Source organism: Arachis ipaensis, chromosome B4, assembly GCF_059453495.1.
Source record: "Arachis ipaensis isolate K30076 ecotype BB chromosome B4, ASM5945349v1, whole genome shotgun sequence".
Classification (NCBI taxonomy): domain Eukaryota; kingdom Viridiplantae; phylum Streptophyta; class Magnoliopsida; order Fabales; family Fabaceae; genus Arachis; species Arachis ipaensis.
The window spans coordinates 41,653,469-41,672,365 of NC_142439.1; the positions used below are offsets into that span (position 1 = coordinate 41,653,469).

Genomic DNA, 18,897 nt, shown 5'->3' on the forward strand with positions numbered 1-18,897 from the left:
TTCAGATGCAGGACGCGAGACTTCTCGTTGAGGCATGATGGAGACTTCTGGATTAGCGAAGATCCTTGTTCTCGGGACTCTGTTTTGGTTTATATATCTTGTTTAGATACTTTTATCTCCATTAAATAATACAAAATGTGATGACTTCTCTTATAGGAGGTTTTGGAGAATAGGTTTCTGTATTTGTGTCCCTTTGGGTTTCCTTTGGGGTTTCCTTATTTTATTACATGTATATATTGCTATGCTCGGACCGGTTATCTTCGCAACCGGATTTTGAGTCTTGATATTCCTGTTTTTGACGCTCCCTTGTATATATACATAATCTCCCGTTAGCTTATCCTTTGCTCGTTTCGTTATCGATCGGAGTGTTGCGCTTTCGAGTTACAGTTTTTGTTTACCCCTTTTCCTACAAAGGCTCCTAGTTAATATCAATCATTCATACTACTATACGTACTAATTTTTTGTTTTAGAGGTCGTAATATCTTGCCATCTCTGAATTATGACTTAAGCATAAGACTCTGTATGGTAGGGTATTACAGATGGCAACGGGGCGGGTAGGGCGGATTTTCGCTCTACCCGATCTCGTCTCGTCTTACAATAATTCGCATAAAATTCGCTCTACTTCTACTCACAGGTAGTAAATAGTTGAACCCAAACCTGTCCCGCGGGTACCCGCCCTCACGGGTACCTGCCCTTACGGGTACCTGCCCCGCCCCTATAATTATTAAAATCTAATAAATAAACTTAAATTTCATGTGCTGATCCCTTTTGTTGTTGATGGCAATGCCGGAGATGACAGAGTGATATTTACGCTTATATTTTCTTGTGTACTTATTTGTCACTGCTCTTGCTCCACTTTGTGTGTTGAGCTCTTTCTTTCAAAAAAAAAAATTAAACTTAAATTTCAAAATTTATATAACCATCACCAGATACATAACATAAATTAAAGTAAAATTTTAAATATGATACAATATTATCAATCATTTTACTAATTATTTTACATATATTACACATATTATATATTAAAATTATATATTATATATATACTGAGACGGGTAGGGGCGGATAGTACCTAAACTCGGCCCCATCATGCCCCACCCAAAAATCCATGCCGCTAAAAATCCGTTACGGTGCGGGACGGGTAATTACCCGCCCCAAGCAGATAGGGGCGGGGTGGGTACCCGCAGGTTCGGATGGTGTTGCCATCCCTGATGGACAACCACTTTCCCAATTAATTAAAGAATAAAATGGCAAATTGCATTCCTCCACCACAGATACAAACTGAACAAGTGTGCTGTTAGTCACCACTACTGATCACTCAGTTGTCTTCAAAAGGGAACAACAATTTTCTACTTTGTCTATGTAGACATCACATATATAGATTAAGTCATTGCTAAGGAACTTTGAATTGCATTGCACTTTATTTTCTGTAAAAATAGTATCTCACTATTTCACAATTAGATGTTGCACTGTCATTACCAAACATTTGATATTGAACTTTCTCTATCTGTGCCAGTAAAAATATTCCAAAGTAGGAACATTGCTTAGAAAGTTAAAACAGTAATGTATTAGTGTGATATGTCACATATTGAATCATTTCCTGGTTTCCTTCTATTATCTTTAAGCAGATTTTACATACATACATATAGTAGTGGTCATTCTCTTGTTACCTATATTCCTGTAAAATTATGGTCCTTTTGTTTTGATTCTTGTAAAAGCTTTATTGGGGTTTTGATCTAGAAAAATAAAATACATAAAAGTAATCTAATAGTCTATATTGTCATCTCACATATAGTTCAAATTATAAGTATTTATTGGTGTGAAATAGCGGTAAAGACCAATTTTACTTATTTTTGAAAATCTTTAGACCAAAACTACAATGATCAAAATCATATATAGCACTGATTTTATAGAGGAACAGAACTTATTTAACGTGATGGTTTAGTGCCTTATAGTGCTATTCAATATGGAAATAGATTTCTTTTAGCAAAAGAAAAGAAAAAATTGAAAAAGCTTTTCATTTTTTCTTACTTGGACTATCTGAAATCCCATAATAGAAGGGGTTTAATTTTTTTCAAAACAATTGTTTTGATATCTGGTTCTCAACTCAAAACTATGATTTAGGAAAAGAAACCTCTGTCAATCAACTCAACTATTTGTTTGTGTAGAAATAAAATAAACCAGTGACACGAAATCTTAGATAAATAGATATTATTTTTTTTTCAAAAGTAAATAATATTTAACCTCAGATATTAAACTAGAAATATGTTTTAAATTCCCTTTTCCCGTAACTATTTTCTCATGGATAAATTAATAAAAGATAAACCCTTTTGCTCTTCTTTTTTTGGTCAGGAACCCTTTTACTCTTTTGGTGGTGTAAGTTTTTGCCCGCGTCTCTTCTCATTTTTCTCTGTCTTTTGTTTTCTGGTCTTGATTTTTCTGTGTCTGATGTTTCCTTCACTCTTTTTATTTTTTGGACAGGAGGTTTCCTTCTCTCTCAAATGAAAGCAAAGAACAAAAATAGTTGGGCTAACACTATCAAAGCACTTTAGGAATGATGAAGCCCAATTGCAACAAATGATTGGCCTTTTTATAAATCAGCAAATATTTAACTCCCAGGCCCTAAAAGCCTAAAAAACCAAAAAGAAGTCTGAAGTGACTGTTATAGTTCTAAATAGTTGAAAAAACCTAGTCCAAAAAAAAAATAATAATAATAATAATAAAATGGAAAACCAACCACAAAATTTCTCTCATTTAATGAGTTCAATTACATAAATCAAATGAATAAAAAATAATATATAACCTATAGTTGATAAATTCTATCCAATTCTTCGCAAAATAACATATAACTTATATGTTAATTTTTAATTAAATGATAACTTAATTTAATTACTAACTATACTAATAACTTGAATTATTTCGATTTAATTAGAGTTAATATCTTAATTATAGTATAGTATGATTATTTTTTAATTAAGTTATTATTTAAAATAAATAATTATATAATTTTTTAAATTATTAATAACCAAACTCCTTTTTCTTCCAAATCATTCGTTTTGAAAAAAAAAAACTTCTGTTATATTATAACCACTAGCGGATCTAGAAATTTTATAAAAGGGGGACTAAATTAAATATAAAATAAATTAAAATATAATATAATAAAAAATTAACAAAATATATTTTATAGTATATAAGTCAAAATTAATAATTATATTATATAAAAATTAACATTCAACTACATACTTTAAGTTTTGGTATTTTTTAATTTGTTCAGCGATATTTTATCTAACTAAAATTATCAATTTATTATCTGGAATAAATTTTGAAGCATTCTCTTTTTTAACATATATAATCATATAATAATCTACTAAAAATTCGTTTTTTTATCTTGTTTTAATAATTTTTATTGTTTAAAAAGTCTATTCAATTATTATTGTTATCATAGAAAAAGTCAAAATAATTTTTTTTTATAGTTGTTAATTTTTTACATTAATCCAAACCTATATATTTCAATAACTTTTTAATTATTTATATATTCATAAGCCTTTTTTGTTTTTTAAACTTATTTTTTATTTGCTACTAATATATTATAATACACATTATATTTTTATTGTGTAATATATTAAAATATACTTAATATATATATATATATATATATATATATATATAATAATAAACTAATAATACTATTTTATTTTTTAAAAAAATGGGGGACCATGGCCACCTTAGTGTCACGGCCTTGGACACACTCCAACGCTACCGTGCCGGCACTCGGACTTACTCAACCTCTTGAGCTAAGACCAAGTCAGCCTAACCCTCAATACTTAGCAAGAAAGCTAAGAATACAAGAGAACACAAGAGAAAGGAAGCTTTGGTAGAAGAACACTTTATTACTCAAGTGTGGTTACAAATGATTCACACACACCCAAACTCTAACTCTCACCCCTATTTATAGCCATCCACCTCCTCAATGGATGGTTAGGATTAAATCTAATCAACGGTCCAGATTAATCATCCAGAACCTTCTTTACAAATATCTATCCTACCACAACTTTCTAAATGTTTCTAGATTATTCCATACCACTCTTTATACTTCTATATACATCTACACTCTTCTAGAATACTCTATGACCTTCCAGAGTCTTCTAGAACCTTCTAGAGTATTCTCAAACACTCCAGAAAACTATACAAACACTGTTAAATCTAACCTTCTAAAATTTACCGTGACATTCTCTCCCACCTAATGCGCAGACGTCCTCATCGCGTTCTGTTCATGATAGCGCTCTAGGTGTTCTTGGAATTGCCACAGATCTTCGCGAGTTTCCCAGGTAGCTTCGGTTATCGGGAGCACTTTCCACTTGATCAAGTATTGGATACTTAGTGGCACCCCTCTTCGTCGCACGATGCGATTAGCTAAGATCTCTTCGATTTCTTTATCAAAGGATCTAATTACCACCGGCGGAGCGCGACTTGAGTCACCTCTACTCGGTTCATCTTGGTCTCCATGATATGGTTTAAGCATACTCACATGGAAGACCGGGTGGATCTTCATAGAGGGAGGGAGTTGTACTTTGTAGGCAACCTCCCCAACACGTCCAATGATCTCAAATGGCCCTTCGTATTTGCGGATTAAGCCCTTATGAACCTTGCGAAAGGCTTTGAATTGTTGTGGAAGAAGTTTGATCATTACTTTGTCTCCCACTTGATAGCTTGCATGCCTCCTCTTCTTATCTGCCCATTTCTTTATCCTCTTGGCAGCTTTGTCGAGGTAAGAACGAGTGACATCTGCTTGTTCTTCCCATGACTTAATCATATGATAAGCTCCAGGGCTCTTCCCTGAGTAAGAGGAAGAAAGAGAGTGAGGTGTAAGCGGCTGTTGTTCAATCACAATCTCGAATGGGCTCTTCCCTGTAGACTCACTCCTTTGCAGATTGTATGAGAATTGAGCAATGTCTAGGAGTTTTGTCCAATCCTTCTTATTAGCGCTTACAAAATGCCTCAAGTAACACTCAAGTAAGGCATTCACTCTCTCAGTCTGCCCATTGGTTTGAGGATGGAAGCTTGTTGAGAAATGAAGCTCTGACCCAAGGAGTTTGAACAGCTCTGTCCATAGTCGTCTTGTGAAGCGTGGATCTCGATCACTAATGATGCTCTTAGGCAATCCCCAGTACTTCACCACATTTTTGAAGAATAGTCGTGCTGCTTTCTCTGCAGTGCAGTCAGTAGGGGCAGGTATAAAGGTAGCATACTTCGAAAATCGATCCACTACCACGAGAATAGATCCAAACCCCTCGGACTTCGGTAAGGCTGAGATGAAATCTTGAGAGACACTTCAATCTTATCTTGTTGGCACACAAGACAAGTCTTCACATAGCTCTCCACTTCATCTCTCATTTGAGGCCAATAATAAGAAGATTCAATGAGTGCCAAGGTCCTTCGCTGACCTTGGTGACCAGCCCACTTGGTGTCGTGGCATTCCTTCACTAATTTTCTTCTTAGATTTTCCCATTTAGGGACGTATAGTCTTCTCCCTTTAGTGTAGAGAAGGTTGTTTTCTAACCAAAATCTTTTGGTCTTACCTTCTCCAGCCAACTCCACCAACTTCTTGGCTAATGGATTGTGATGCAACCCTTCCTTGATGATATGCATAATATCTCCTTCAACCATAGAAATGGCCACTAATTCAGCCTTGCGACTCAGCGCATCTACTACCACATTAGTCTTGCCTGACTTGTATTCGAATTCGAAATCAAACTCAGCCAAGAAGTCTTGCCACCTAGCTTGTTTGGGGCTTAACTTCTTTTGAGTTTGGAAGTAGCTTGTAGCCACATTGTCTGTCTTGACGATGAAGTGTGAACCAAGCAAGTAGTGACGCCAAGTTCTCAGACAATGCACCACCGCAGTCATCTCCTTCTCTTGGACAGTGTATCGCCTCTCTGTATCATTCAACTTGCGACTCTCAAAGGCAATAGGATGTCCTTCTTGCATCAGAACTCCTCCAATAGCGTAGTTAGAAGCATCAGTGTGGACTTCAAACACCTTTGAGTAGTCGGGTAGTGCTAGTACTGGTCCTTCTGTGATAGCAGCCTTCAACTCATCAAAAGCCTTTTGACACTCCTTTGACCATTCCTAATAGTGGTTCTTCTTGAGAAGATCAGTTAATGGTGCAGCCTTGGCGGAGTATCCCTTGATAAACCTCCGATAGTAATTAGCCAACCCAAGGAATGACCTCAATTCAGATACCTTGTTTGGAGGTTCCCACTCTTTGATAGTCTTCACTTTTTCTTGATCCATGCAGAGAGTTCCATCTTTAATGATGTGTCCCAAGAAGTGGACTTCGTCCCTTGCAAAGGAACACTTTTCCTTCTTCACATATAGGTTATTCTCTCGCAAGATCTTGAACACGGTTCGTAAGTGTTCTACATGTTCCTCCAAATTATTGCTATAGACAATAATGTCATCCAAGTAGACCACTACAAACCGATCAAGGTAAGGTCGAAAAATCTCGTTCATCAAGGTATAGAAGGTCGTAGGAGCATTGGTCAAGCCAAAAGGCATCACCAACCACTCATACGATCCATACTTCGTGACACACGTGATCTTAGGTTCATCACTATCGGTAATTCTCACTTGGTGATATCCTGACCTCAAATCTAGCTTTGAGAACCACTTAGCTCTACCAAGTTGATCAAACAAATCGGCTATCAAAGGAATGGGGTATTTGTTCTTGATGGTTACCTTGTTAAGTGCTCGATAGTCGATGCATAGTCTCAATGAACCATCATGCTTCTTTTGGAACAAGACTGGTGCGCCATAAGGTGCCTTCGATGGATGGATGAACCCAGCATCTAGCAAATCCTTGAGTTGCTTCTTCAACTCATCGAGTTCTGGCGGTGCCATCCTATAAGGTGTTGAGGCGGGCAGCTTTGCTCCTAACTCCAATTCAATCTTGTGGTCCACCTTCCTCCTAGGTGGTAGTTGTTTTGGCAACTCGGGAGGCATCACATCCTTATTTTCTTCAAGGACTTCCTTGATTTTGGGAGGAACGTCTTCTCTTTCGGATGTTGACTCCTCTTGTAATAGAGCCAAATATGTAGTCTCTCCCTTCTTGAACCCTTTCTTGAGTTGCATGGCAGACAGTATCTGTGGTCCGCCATCTTTTAGAGACTGTAGGGGCCATGCATGGAGACCCTTTCTCCATGACGCATACTACGTCGTAGTATGGCATAGGTATTATATTTGCTTTCCTTTGCAAATCGAGTCCGATGACTATTTTAAATCGTCCATGGGTGCTACTGAGAAATCCACAAGGCCCTTCCAAGAACCAAGAGTCATCTCAACCCCTTTTGCTACTCCCTTAAGGGGTTCACCCTTGGTATTCACGGGTTTGAACCAACCATTCTTTTCGGTGATCTTCAACCTAAGCCTCTTTTCTTCATCAAGCGTGATAAAGTTGTGTGTAACACCAGTGTCGATCATAGCCATAACGGGTTTTTCATTGATAAAGGCTTTGACATATCAAGCCTTTCTTTTCTGTAGTGCTTGCCTCTTTGTCCTTCATAGCATTCATGTGTTGGATAGATCCAACACACTCAGTTACTTGAGTTTGAGCATCTCGTTTCTCGGCAATAGATGTGATGAGACACAGAAGTTGGTGAATTAAAAATTATTAAAATAGTTACGTTGCAAGTATAGTTCTTAACTTACCGAAAATCTGCCTATCAATTTAGAAATATGTCACAGAGAGTTTAAATTAAAAATTACTGGGAGTTTAAGTCCCAGGTCGTCTCCCAACGAGTTGCAGAAAAGTGTGCTATCTTATTAATCAGATGTTCCAAAAAGTTGAGTTAAGTAAATTGAAAATTAAATTGAGGAAATTTAAATAATATGAATAAAAGCCTTGACTGGGAGTTGATTAGTTGGAATCTCTATTATTGATGGGATGATTTCAAGATTAATTTATAATTAATGGTTGTTCTGTTTAGTTATCCTTTACTAGGTAAAGGAAAGTCAAACAAGTTGGAATGTTAGATCTGTTCACGAGTTGCAACCCACTTAGTTCAAAGGGATTGGTGTTAGTGACTAGATAGCAATCCAACAGTTAACCCAATTACAAATTCTCTTTCAATCCTTCCAACTCAAGAGTTCCTTTCAATCAACTCCCCATCAAGTTAAGAAACTACTCGCTCATTGTAAATAATAAATCCATAACATATGAAAGGAAATTAAAAGAAGACACGATTATTGGAATGGAAAATAAATTCAAATGAAAGAAATAATCCTTGTATTAAATAATCATGAAAGTATTCAAATGACAAAATTGAACAAAGCAAAGAACATGGAAGAATAAAACCAAGTTAAGAGAACGAACTAGAATGACGAAGTCTTGATGAGGAAATAACTCTTCTCAATGTTCCAATGCTAAAATCAATTGAAAATTAAAATTCTAAAACCTAGAGAGAAAAAAAACCTAGAGGAGGAATAAAACTAAATCTAAAAACTGAAAACTGTCTAAAATGAATGTTGTTATTTGTTTCTGCATATTCTTTGGCTCTAGTCTGCTGTTCCGGGCCGAAAACTGGGTCGAAATAAGGTCCAAAATCGCCCCCAGCGAATTCTGCAGATTATGCAGATCGCACATGTCACGCGATCGCGTCACCCATGCGGACGCGTCATTCGCACTTTTCCTTGCCACGCGTTCGCGTCGTCCACGCTACCGCGTCGCTTGAGCTTTTCCAATCCGCGCGGCCGCGTGAGCCATGCGGCCGCGTCACTGCGATTTGCTCTCCTTCGCGCGGTCGCGTGAGCCAAGCGACCGCGTCACTTCTCGCTGGTTATCTCCTTAAATTCTTGTGTTCCTTCCATTTTTGCTAGTTTCTTTTCCAATCTCCAACTCATTCATGCCCTATAAAGTCTGAAACACTCAACACACAGATCACGACATCGAATAGAATAAAGGAGAATTAAAAATACATAATTAAAGTCTCTAGGAAGCAGTTTTCAAACATGTTATAAATTCAGGAAGGGATTATAATTTCATGCTAATTTAATGAATAAGTGGGTAAGGATCATGATAAAACCACACAATTAAACACAATATAAACCATAAAATAGTGGTTTATCAACCTCCCCACACTGAAACATTAGCATGTCCTCATGCTTAATTGAAGGAGATAAGGAAATAAGTATGAACATGTAGAAACTCATGAAATGCAATGCAACCCTATATATATATATATATATATATATATATATATATATATATATATATATATATATATATATATATATATATATATATATATATATATATATATATATATATATATAAATGCAACTATATGATTCTTGCCCACTTGATCAAAAGTAAATATGCTCTTCAAAACAATTACAAATCAAATTCCACTAATTCTATCATTATACAATAAGACAGATAAAAGTACAAGAAGATAGCTCATGAAAGCAGAGAACATGAAAATCCAAGCATTGAACCCTCACTAATAATGTATGTACGCTCTAATCTCTCGTGTATAGGGTAATCACTCTATCCTTCTCTAATCATGCCTTCTAACTTTTGTTTTTCTCCTAACCAATCAACAACAGCTAATATACCAATACAAACATCATGAGGTCTTTTCAAGGTTGTAATGGGGCCAAGGTACAGGTAGGGGTATACATATGGTTAAGTGAGCTGATAAATTGAATCTTTAATTAACCCAAGCTTCAACCCAACCTATATATTTTTAATGTAATCTTAAAGTTCATACCTAGCTACCCAGAATTCCCTTTTTCAATCCATACTCATGTATCAACTTTGTATTTGATTTTATCATATGTGCATTGATCTTTGAGTTCTGAATTTAACATTGGGGTAATTTTGTCCCCTTATTTATTTATTTATTATTATTATTATTATTGTTATTATTATTATTATTATTATTATTATTATTATTATTATTATTATTATTATTATTATTATTATTATTATTATTATTATTATTATTATTATTATTATTATTATTTGACATATAGCTTATCAATGCACATAGATTTTTAATTCTTATAGTTTCACATGAGTAGGTATCCAAATTCCCATTAAATTCTCATGACACATTCCCTTAACAACTTTTGTTCCCACAATTTCCCAAACTTAACTAGCACACACAATTCTATCTTAAGCTAACCAAAGATTCAATTTGGGATATACAATTATTTTTCAGCTTAAGGTTAGTAATGTGGTAAAATATAGAACAAATGGGATTTAAAGGTTCAAAGTGGTTAACAAAGGTAATTGAAAAGGGTAGGCTTAATTTGGATAAGTGAGTTTAAACAAATAATGGCCTCAATCATGTGCAGGCATGCAAATATAATAAATATTGGACATATAAGATAAAACAAAATATAGATTACAATCATAGAGAAGTAAACACACAAGAATGAAATAATTATGGTTAAATAATGTAACCATACATGAAGGCTCAAATCTTTCACAGGTTGTGTGTTCTTTAGCTCAAATAGCATGTTCCAAATACAACTCAAGCAAATTTATCATAAAAATTTTGAAAAATTAGTGAAATTTTGTTCCAAAGATAGAGTCTTAAAAGAAACTAATTGTCTTTTCAATCAAGTAGAACATGTATGCAACTATCCTAACCTATGCAATTTATTCTATTCTATAAAAGAAAGAAAATCTAACTAAAATATCCTAATTATTGGTGCTAGAGAAGAGAAATTACCTCCGGAAGTTAGGTACTGACTGACCTCCCCACACTTAAGGCTTTGCACCGTCCTCGGTGCCGTCTGTCAGGAACAGGGGTGGGCTGGTAGCAGTATCTCCACAATCGGGACCGTCATGGCTCCCTGTGCTAGTAAAAGAAGTAGATTCCGGGGTGTGTGAGTCTTTGCAATCTCCTCTAAGTAGCTCCCTGAGGTGTTTGAATCTTCGGTTGTTACGGCGCTCTCTCAATTTAGCTTTGTGTTCTTGCCGATCCAACCTCTTGATTATCTGCTGGAGCAATTCATCTGTTGTAGGTGCTTGTGGTGTTGAAGAAGGATTGTCTTTAACTGGAGCAGTAGGAAGACTTGTAGTGGCTGCTGGAAGTCTAAGGTATTTCCCGTTAGGAACATACTGATCATCCCGTGGAAGCACGGCTTTGGTGTCCCCAGCTTGTAGGAGACTCCAGCTGCTGAGACAAGATCTGAGACCAAGGCGGGGAAAGGTAAGTTACCCGCAATTTGTACGTGTCCCATAGCATTCCGGATATGTCTTGAGAGATTCAGAGGTTAGTCTGTAAGGATGCACCATAGTAGAACAGCCATGTCCGCAGTGAAGGAGGACTCATGAGTGCTCGGAAAGACGTAATGGGACATGATCTGTGCCCATACGTGAGCCTCCAAGGTAAGTGCTGAAGCCAAGATTCCCTTAGGGCGGGTACGGTGGTATCCGTAGATCCAACGGCTGCCAGGTAATGCGATAACTCCGAGAACGGAGTCCCAGTCAAATTGGTACCTCTGGCGCTTAAGTGCAGCTCCTTGGAAGGCGTCCATTCCTTCTGGAATAGGGGGAAGACTCAGAGCTTGCTGAATGGCCGCTTCTGTAATGGGGACTTGCTTCTACCGGACATAAACAGACTGTAGGGTTGGCATGTAGAAGTTAGAGTAGAACTCAACTACCCAAGAAAGATTGACCTGCCTTGGCTGTCTCCGTAGGAAACCCCATTGTCTTCGTTCAATTTGTGGCTCAACAAATGTAGCAATATTGGACGAGAGGATAAGAAGGTATTCATTGTTATAGTTCCTTTCTGCTAGGATAGGGAACATCTGCTCACAGTAGCGATTGGAAAATCGCGCAGTGTCCTTTGCTGGAAAGGCTTTCTCCTTTTCATCAACCTTTATTAACCTCTTAACTCTTTTTGTTGAGGGCTTGACTGCGGTTGAAGAAGGCTCTGCCACTAATGCTCTTTTAGTGCCTCTTCTTGCTGGGGGTTTAAGAGTCGCTTTCTCCTTTCCTTTCTTGGTGGCCATCCTGAAAAGAGAGGAGAAAGTAAATTAAATTCAAATAGATATATAGCAAGGACGAGAACGGAAGAGTGGTGATGGATGCACATTAGGATGTAGTTGACATTAACACATGCTCTCGAGTACATGTAAAAAGTCAACAATGAAAAATAGTCAGTGCATCGAAAGATAAGTGGATGCAAGGTGTTTATTGGCATACCGGAAAAGGGCATGAGTAGCATAGACCAAGCATCAATTGTAACAAGCCAAAATGTTTGTATTGACAATTAAATTCAATTAAAACAATAGTAAAGAGAATTTGTGAAAAGCAAGCATTGAATAGTAGATTAAAGTAATGTAGAAAATTGCATAATGCTATATGGGCCTTTTCACAAACACATGGCATGCATGGTAAATAAGATATAGAAAGTATGAAGGTGAACATGCAAGCAATCCCTTAAAAATAATAATTGTCAAACAAATTGCAACAATCTACAAGCATATAATGAGGACTAATGACTCAAATAAATTTCTAACACCATGTAAAAAAGAAAAGAAGAAGAAGGAAAATATGAATAATGAAAAGAAAAAGAAAAGAAAAAGAAAATAATATATAAAATGATAAGAATGATAGGAAAGAGAAGAAGGAAGAAGAAAATAGAACCTTGGTAATGGAAGTGAGAGAGAGAGAGAGAGTGATAGGTGAGATAGAAGGAAGAAGGGAGAAGGAAGAAATAAGGAGGGAAAAGAAAAATTAGGATTTGGAGGAGAGAAAGATAAGATATGTAGCAATTTTAGGTTGAGCTGTACGGCGCATGCGACGCGGCCGCGTGGGGCACGCGTTCGCGTGGATGCACTTTAAGTATGGTGATGCGATCGCGTCGGTCACGCGGTCGCGTGACCCATGTCATGCTCCTGGCGCGAGTGCAGCCTCGCACCAGCACAACTCTCTGTTCAAATTAATTTATTTGCCAAAATTGGGACGGCGCGATCGCGTGGGTCACGCGATCGCGTGAGTGTGCGTCAGAAAATGGATGACGCGGCCGCGTCGGTGACGCGGTCGCGTGATAAGGATTGTGCTTCCATCACCAATCCAGCATCACTCTCGCACAATATTTCATTGTGCACCCTTTTACGTCGAAAACTCAGGGCACGCGGCCGCGTGGGGCACGCGGTCGCGTGGGAGGCCATGATTCCCATGCGACGCGAACGCGTCAGCGTCGCGGTCGCGTGGGTTGATTTGTGCCATTGGCACGCTTCCAGCTGCACTCCAGCATGACTTTCTGTTCATTTTTATTTTTTCTTTACTCTCCTTGTGACACGGACACGTCGCTAATGCGACCGCGTCGCGTAGCGGAAATTTTTTTTTTTGAAAATAAAAACATGTAAATGTAGATGCACGAAAGTACTAAGAAAGAGAAAAGTTATTGAATAGGAAAAACTAAAAATAAAGAAAAGAATGATCATACCATGGTGGGTTGTCTCCCACCTAGCACTTTGCTTTAACGTCCGTAAGTTGGACCCTCCACTAGCTCAATCTTTGGCTATGTGGGGATCTTCCAAGAGGAAGATCTCAAGCTCCTTGTTTCTCTGTATCTTCTCGGCATGGTATAGTTTCAGGTGTTATCCATTAACCTTAATAAGTTCAGAGCTTGAGGGATGGCTTAGGTGATAAACTCCGTACGGTTCGGCCTTCTGTACTCTGTATGGACCTTCCCATCTTAATCTCAACTTACCTGGCATGAGCCTTAATCGAGATTTATAAAGGAGGACGAAATCCCCAGGTTGGAACTCTTTCCTCTTGATGTTTTGATCATGTACAGCCTTCATCTTCTCCTTGTATATTCTTGAGTTCTCATAAGCTTCTAGGCGAAGGCTCTCCAATTCCTGCAGTTGCAACTTCCTTTCAGCTCCGGCTTTCTCAATTCCCATGTTGCACTCCTTAACTGCCCAAAAGACTCTGTGTTCTACTTCAACTAGGAGATGACAAGCTTTTCCATAAACCAAGCGGAAAGGACTCATCCCAATGGGTGTCTTGTATGATGTTCTATATGCCCAGAGTGCATCTTGTAGCCTGGTGCTCCAGTCTTTTCTATGAGGCTTTACTATCTTTTGCAAGATACGCTTAATTTCCCTATTTGACACCTCAGCTTGCCCATTAGTTTGGGGATGGTAAGCTGTTGCAACTTTATGAATTATCCCGTGCTTCTTCATTAATCCTGTTAGTCTCCTGTTACAAAAATGGGTGCCTTGGTCGCTTACGATTGCTCGTGGTGATCCGAAGCGACATATAATATGGTTTCTCACAAAGGAAACAATAGTGTTAGCATCATCAGTGCGGGTAGGAATTGCTTCCACCCATTTGGAAACATAATCCACAGCTAACAATATATAAAAATATCCATTAGAATTTGGGAATGGACCCATGAAGTCAATGCCCCAAACATCAAAAATTTCACAGAAAAGCATAATTTGTTGAGGTATCTCATCCCTCCTGGATATATTACCAAATTTCTGGCATGGGAGACAAGATTTACAAAACTCAGCAGCGTTTCTAAAAAGTGTAGGCCACCAGAATCCACAGTCTAAGATCTTTCTAGCTGTTCTTTGAGGGCCAAAATGTCCTCCACTCTCAGATGAGTGACAGGCCTCTAAAATGGACTAGAATTCTGATTGAGGCAAACAACGTCTAATTACTTGATCAGCGCCACATCTCCATAAATATGGGTCATCCCATATATAATATTTAGACTCGCTTTTCAGCTTGTCTCTTTGATGCTTAGAAAAATTTGGAGGGAATGTGCGGCTAACTAAATAATTAGCAACATGTGCATACCAAGGGACTACCTCAGATACTGCTTGCAGGTTATCAAAAGGAAAATTATCATCTATAGGAGTAGAATCATCCTTAATATGCTCAAGGTGACTCAAGTGGTCTACCACTAAATTCTGATTACCACTCCTATCCTTTATTTCTAAATCAAATTCTTGTAACAGCAGTATCCAACGTATAAGTCTTGGTTTGGACTCCTTTTTAGCTAATAGATACTTTAAAGCTGCATGGTCCGAATACACTACTACTCTAGTACCAAGTAAATAAGCTCAGAATTTATCTAGAGCAAAAAGAACAGCAAGAAGCTCTTTCTCAGTAGTAGTATAATTAGACTGGGCAGTGTCTAAAGTCTTAGACGCATAAGCAATAACGAAAGGATCCTTACCTTCACGCTGAGCCAGCGCTGCTCCTACTGCATGGTTGGAAGCATCGCACATGATTTCAAATGGCTGGCTCCAGTCTGGTCCTCTCACAATTGGAGCTTGAGTCAGAGCAGTCTTCAGCTTATCAAACGCTTGTTTGCAATCCTCACTAAACTCGAACTCAATACCCTTCTGCAGTAATCTGGATAAGGGAAGTGCGACCTTACTAAAGTCCTTAATAAATCTCCTGTAAAAACCTGCATGGCCAAGGAACGAACGGACTTCCCTCACAGTAGAGGGGTAAGGTAGACTAGAAATAACATTCACCTTTTCTGGGTCTACAGAAATGCCATTATTAGATACCACATGTCCTAATACAATCCTTTGTTTTACCATAAAGTGACATTTTTCGAAATTTAATACAAGGTTTGTATTAACACATCTATCTAATACTCTAGATAATCCATCTAAGCAAAGGCTAAAAGAATCACCATAAACGCTAAAATCATCCATAAAAACTTCCATACAGTCCTCAATAAGATCAGAGAAAAGACTCATCATGCACCTTTGGAAAGTAGCTGGTGCATTGCACAAGCCAAAGGGCATTCTCTTGTAAGCATAAGTCCCAAAAGGACATGTAAAAGTAGTCTTTTCCTGATCCTCAGGAGCTATATGAATCTAGAAATAACCTGTGTAACCATCTAAAAAGCAATAATGTGATTTACCTGACAGGCGATCCAGCATTTGATCAATGAATGGAAGTGGGTAGTGATCCTTACGGGTAGCTTGGTTGAGACGCCTGTAATCAATGCAGACTCTCCAAGCATTCTGAACTCTAGTTGCTATGAGTTCTCCATGCTCATTCTTCACTGTAGTGACTCCAGACTTCTTGGGCACCACTTGTACTGGGCTTACCCATTCACTGTCTGAAATGGGATATATGATACCTGCTTCCAATAGTCTGGTCACTTCCTTTTTGACAACTTCCAAGATGGTGGGATTCAATCTTCTTTGGGGTTGACGGACAGGTCTTGCTCCCTCTTTTAAAAATATTATGTGCTCACATACTTGAGGGTTGATGCCTACTATGTCTGCCAAGCTCCACCCAATTGCCTTCTTATGCTTCCTCAGCACATCAAGTAACTGCTCTTCTTGTTGAGAAGTAAGTTCCCTCGCAATGATAACTGGAAGCCTCTGCTCATCTTCGAGATAGGCATATTTGAGATGCGGAGGGAGGGGTTTCAGTTCTAACTTCTGATCATGAGTAGGCTCTGGATTATCTGGGGCTTGTGAAAATGGCGAAGTGCCCTCATTGTCAGTTAAAAGGGTCCCCACACTTGGACCTTATCCAGTGTGCCTCTCTTCAAACTCTTCCTTGTGAACTTCAGCTACACTTTGATCAATGACATTACACAGGAAGATAGAACGATCTTCTGGGGGGTTGTCAATGACTCCATTCAGATTGAAGATTACTATGTGGCCATCTATTTCAAAGGAGTATGTTCCTGAAAAAGTATCCAATTTGAATTTTGATGTCTTCAGGAATGGTCTTCCAAGTAGGATTGATGATGGCTTATCTGAATCATTATGGGGCATCTCCAAGATATAAAAATCAGTGGGAAATGTAAGCCCTTTAATGTTCACCAAAACATCTTCAGCAACTCCAGCCACTGTAATAATGCTTTTATCTGCTAACACAAAACGAGCTGCCGACCTTTTTAAGGGAGGGAGCCTCAAAATATCATATATAGCCAAAGGCATTATACTGACACATGCTCCTAAATCACACATACAATCATAAATTACTACACCACCAATAGTACAGCTAACTATACAAGGACCTGGATCACTACATTTTTCAGGTAATCCTCCCATTAAAGCAGATATAGAACTACCTAAAGGAATAGTTTCTAATTCATTAATTTTGTCTTTATGGATACATAAGTCTTTTAGAAACTTTGTATATTTAGGTACCTGTTGAATAACATAAAAAAGAGGAACAGTTACCTCAACCTTTTTGAATATTTCTACCATTTTGGGGTCGGGTTCCAGCTGTTTTCTGGGCTTCCTTGCAAGTTGTGGAAATGGAATAGGAGTAGTGTTTTCTGTGGTGTCTGCGCCTTTTGGTTCTTCCTCTTGTGGTTGAGCTATTTCTTCTTCAGCTATGTCTTGTATGTCCTCTTCCTCTTCAAAATCTTCTATTTCTACTACCTCTTCAGCTGAGGTGTGTTCTGGTGGGCTTGATTCCTCCTGATTCCTCTCCTGCAGTGTGGTTCCAGACCTTAGGGTGATGGCATTAATGCCTCCCTTTGGATTGGGTAATGGTTGAGAGGGGATTCCAGTGGAGCTTGAAGGTTGGTTACTGGAATTTTGTGTTGATCCAATCTGTGACATAAGAGCTTGCAAAGTAGAGGTGAGACCACTCAGACTGGCATTAATACTATTCATGATGTTATTTTCCATGGTCTGTTGTCTTCGCTCGAAAGATTGTAGGAGCTCTTCATTAGGAGATAAAGAGGAATGAGCGAATTGAGAGGTCTGCTGTTGATTATTCTGTGGTCCTTGGTTTTGCCTCAGGTGAGGTGCTCTGTAAGGTTGATTCTGCTGCCTGTTGTTATTATTCCACCTCTGATTTCTCTGATTATCTCGGCCTCCTCTGTTATTGTTGTCCCTCCAATTCTGGTTAGAATTGTCCTGCCATCCATGGTTATTATTTCCACTTTGATTGTACCCTTGGTTGGGGCGGTCGTAGAAGTTATGGGTGGATGCCACCATGTTGTCTTCTTGTTGGAGCTGCGGGCATTCATCAGTACAATGGCTATAATCAGCACAGATTCCACAAACTCTCTGTGGGACTAGTTGTTGGTTTTGTTGTGGTGGAGGGGGTTGAGCTTGCTGAGCTTGTTGTTGATTCAATTGCATCTGCTTCAGCAAGTTAGTCATCTCACATATATTTTGAGTTAAAGCAGCAGTCTCTCTGTTAGAGGATACTTCTGCAACGGCTTTTGAACGGCCTTGCTTTTGCCTGTGATTTCTAGTAGATTCAGCTAAATCACTGATCAATTGCCACGCTTCATCAGTGGTCTTGTACTTCTTCATAGACCCATTGCTGACACTTTCCAATGTGGTCTTATCTTGGGGCCTCATGCCCTGTGTGATATAGCTAAGTAACACTATCTTGTCAATCATGTGGTGGGGGCATGCTTCCAGAAGATTATTGAAGCACTCCCAGTATTCAAAGAGAGTCTCATTGTCATCCTGAACAATTGTGGAAATATCCTTCCTTAGTTTATCAGTAACTTCAGATGGAAAGAATTTCTCCAAAAACTCCTTTCTGAGTGTATCCCAGTTGGATACATTTGTTAGAGGTTGAGTGTAGTACCACTCTCTTGCTTTTCCCTCGAGAGAAAACGGGAAAGCTTTCATAAGAATTGAAGTTTCATCAGTACCATCACGCCTGACAGTAGAACAGGCTGCCTGGAAATCTCTCAAGTGCTTAATAGGCTCTTGAGCAGGTAGGCCATGAAACTTGGGCATCAAATTTAGCAGTGCGGTCTTTATTTCAAAATATGTAGCTACCGCTGGATGATGCGCTTGAAACGGTTGCATTGTAAAATCAGGGGCTCCTTCCTCCTGGATGGTAACTCTCCTAGCTGCCATGTCTTCTGCACGTAAAACAACCGAATCAGTAGAACGGGGGCTGGT

The 18,897-nt window shown here is 38.4% G+C and overlaps 1 non-coding gene across 1 annotated transcript; it reads left to right on the forward strand.

Annotated features, from left to right (window-relative positions):
- Window positions 1–18,375: 18,375 nt before the first annotated feature.
- LOC148567309 (small nucleolar RNA R71) lies at window positions 18,376–18,483 on the forward strand. The gene has a single exon (XR_015882737.1). It is a non-coding gene; the product is annotated as a small nucleolar RNA R71 (small nucleolar RNA).
- Window positions 18,484–18,897: the final 414 nt, after the last annotated feature.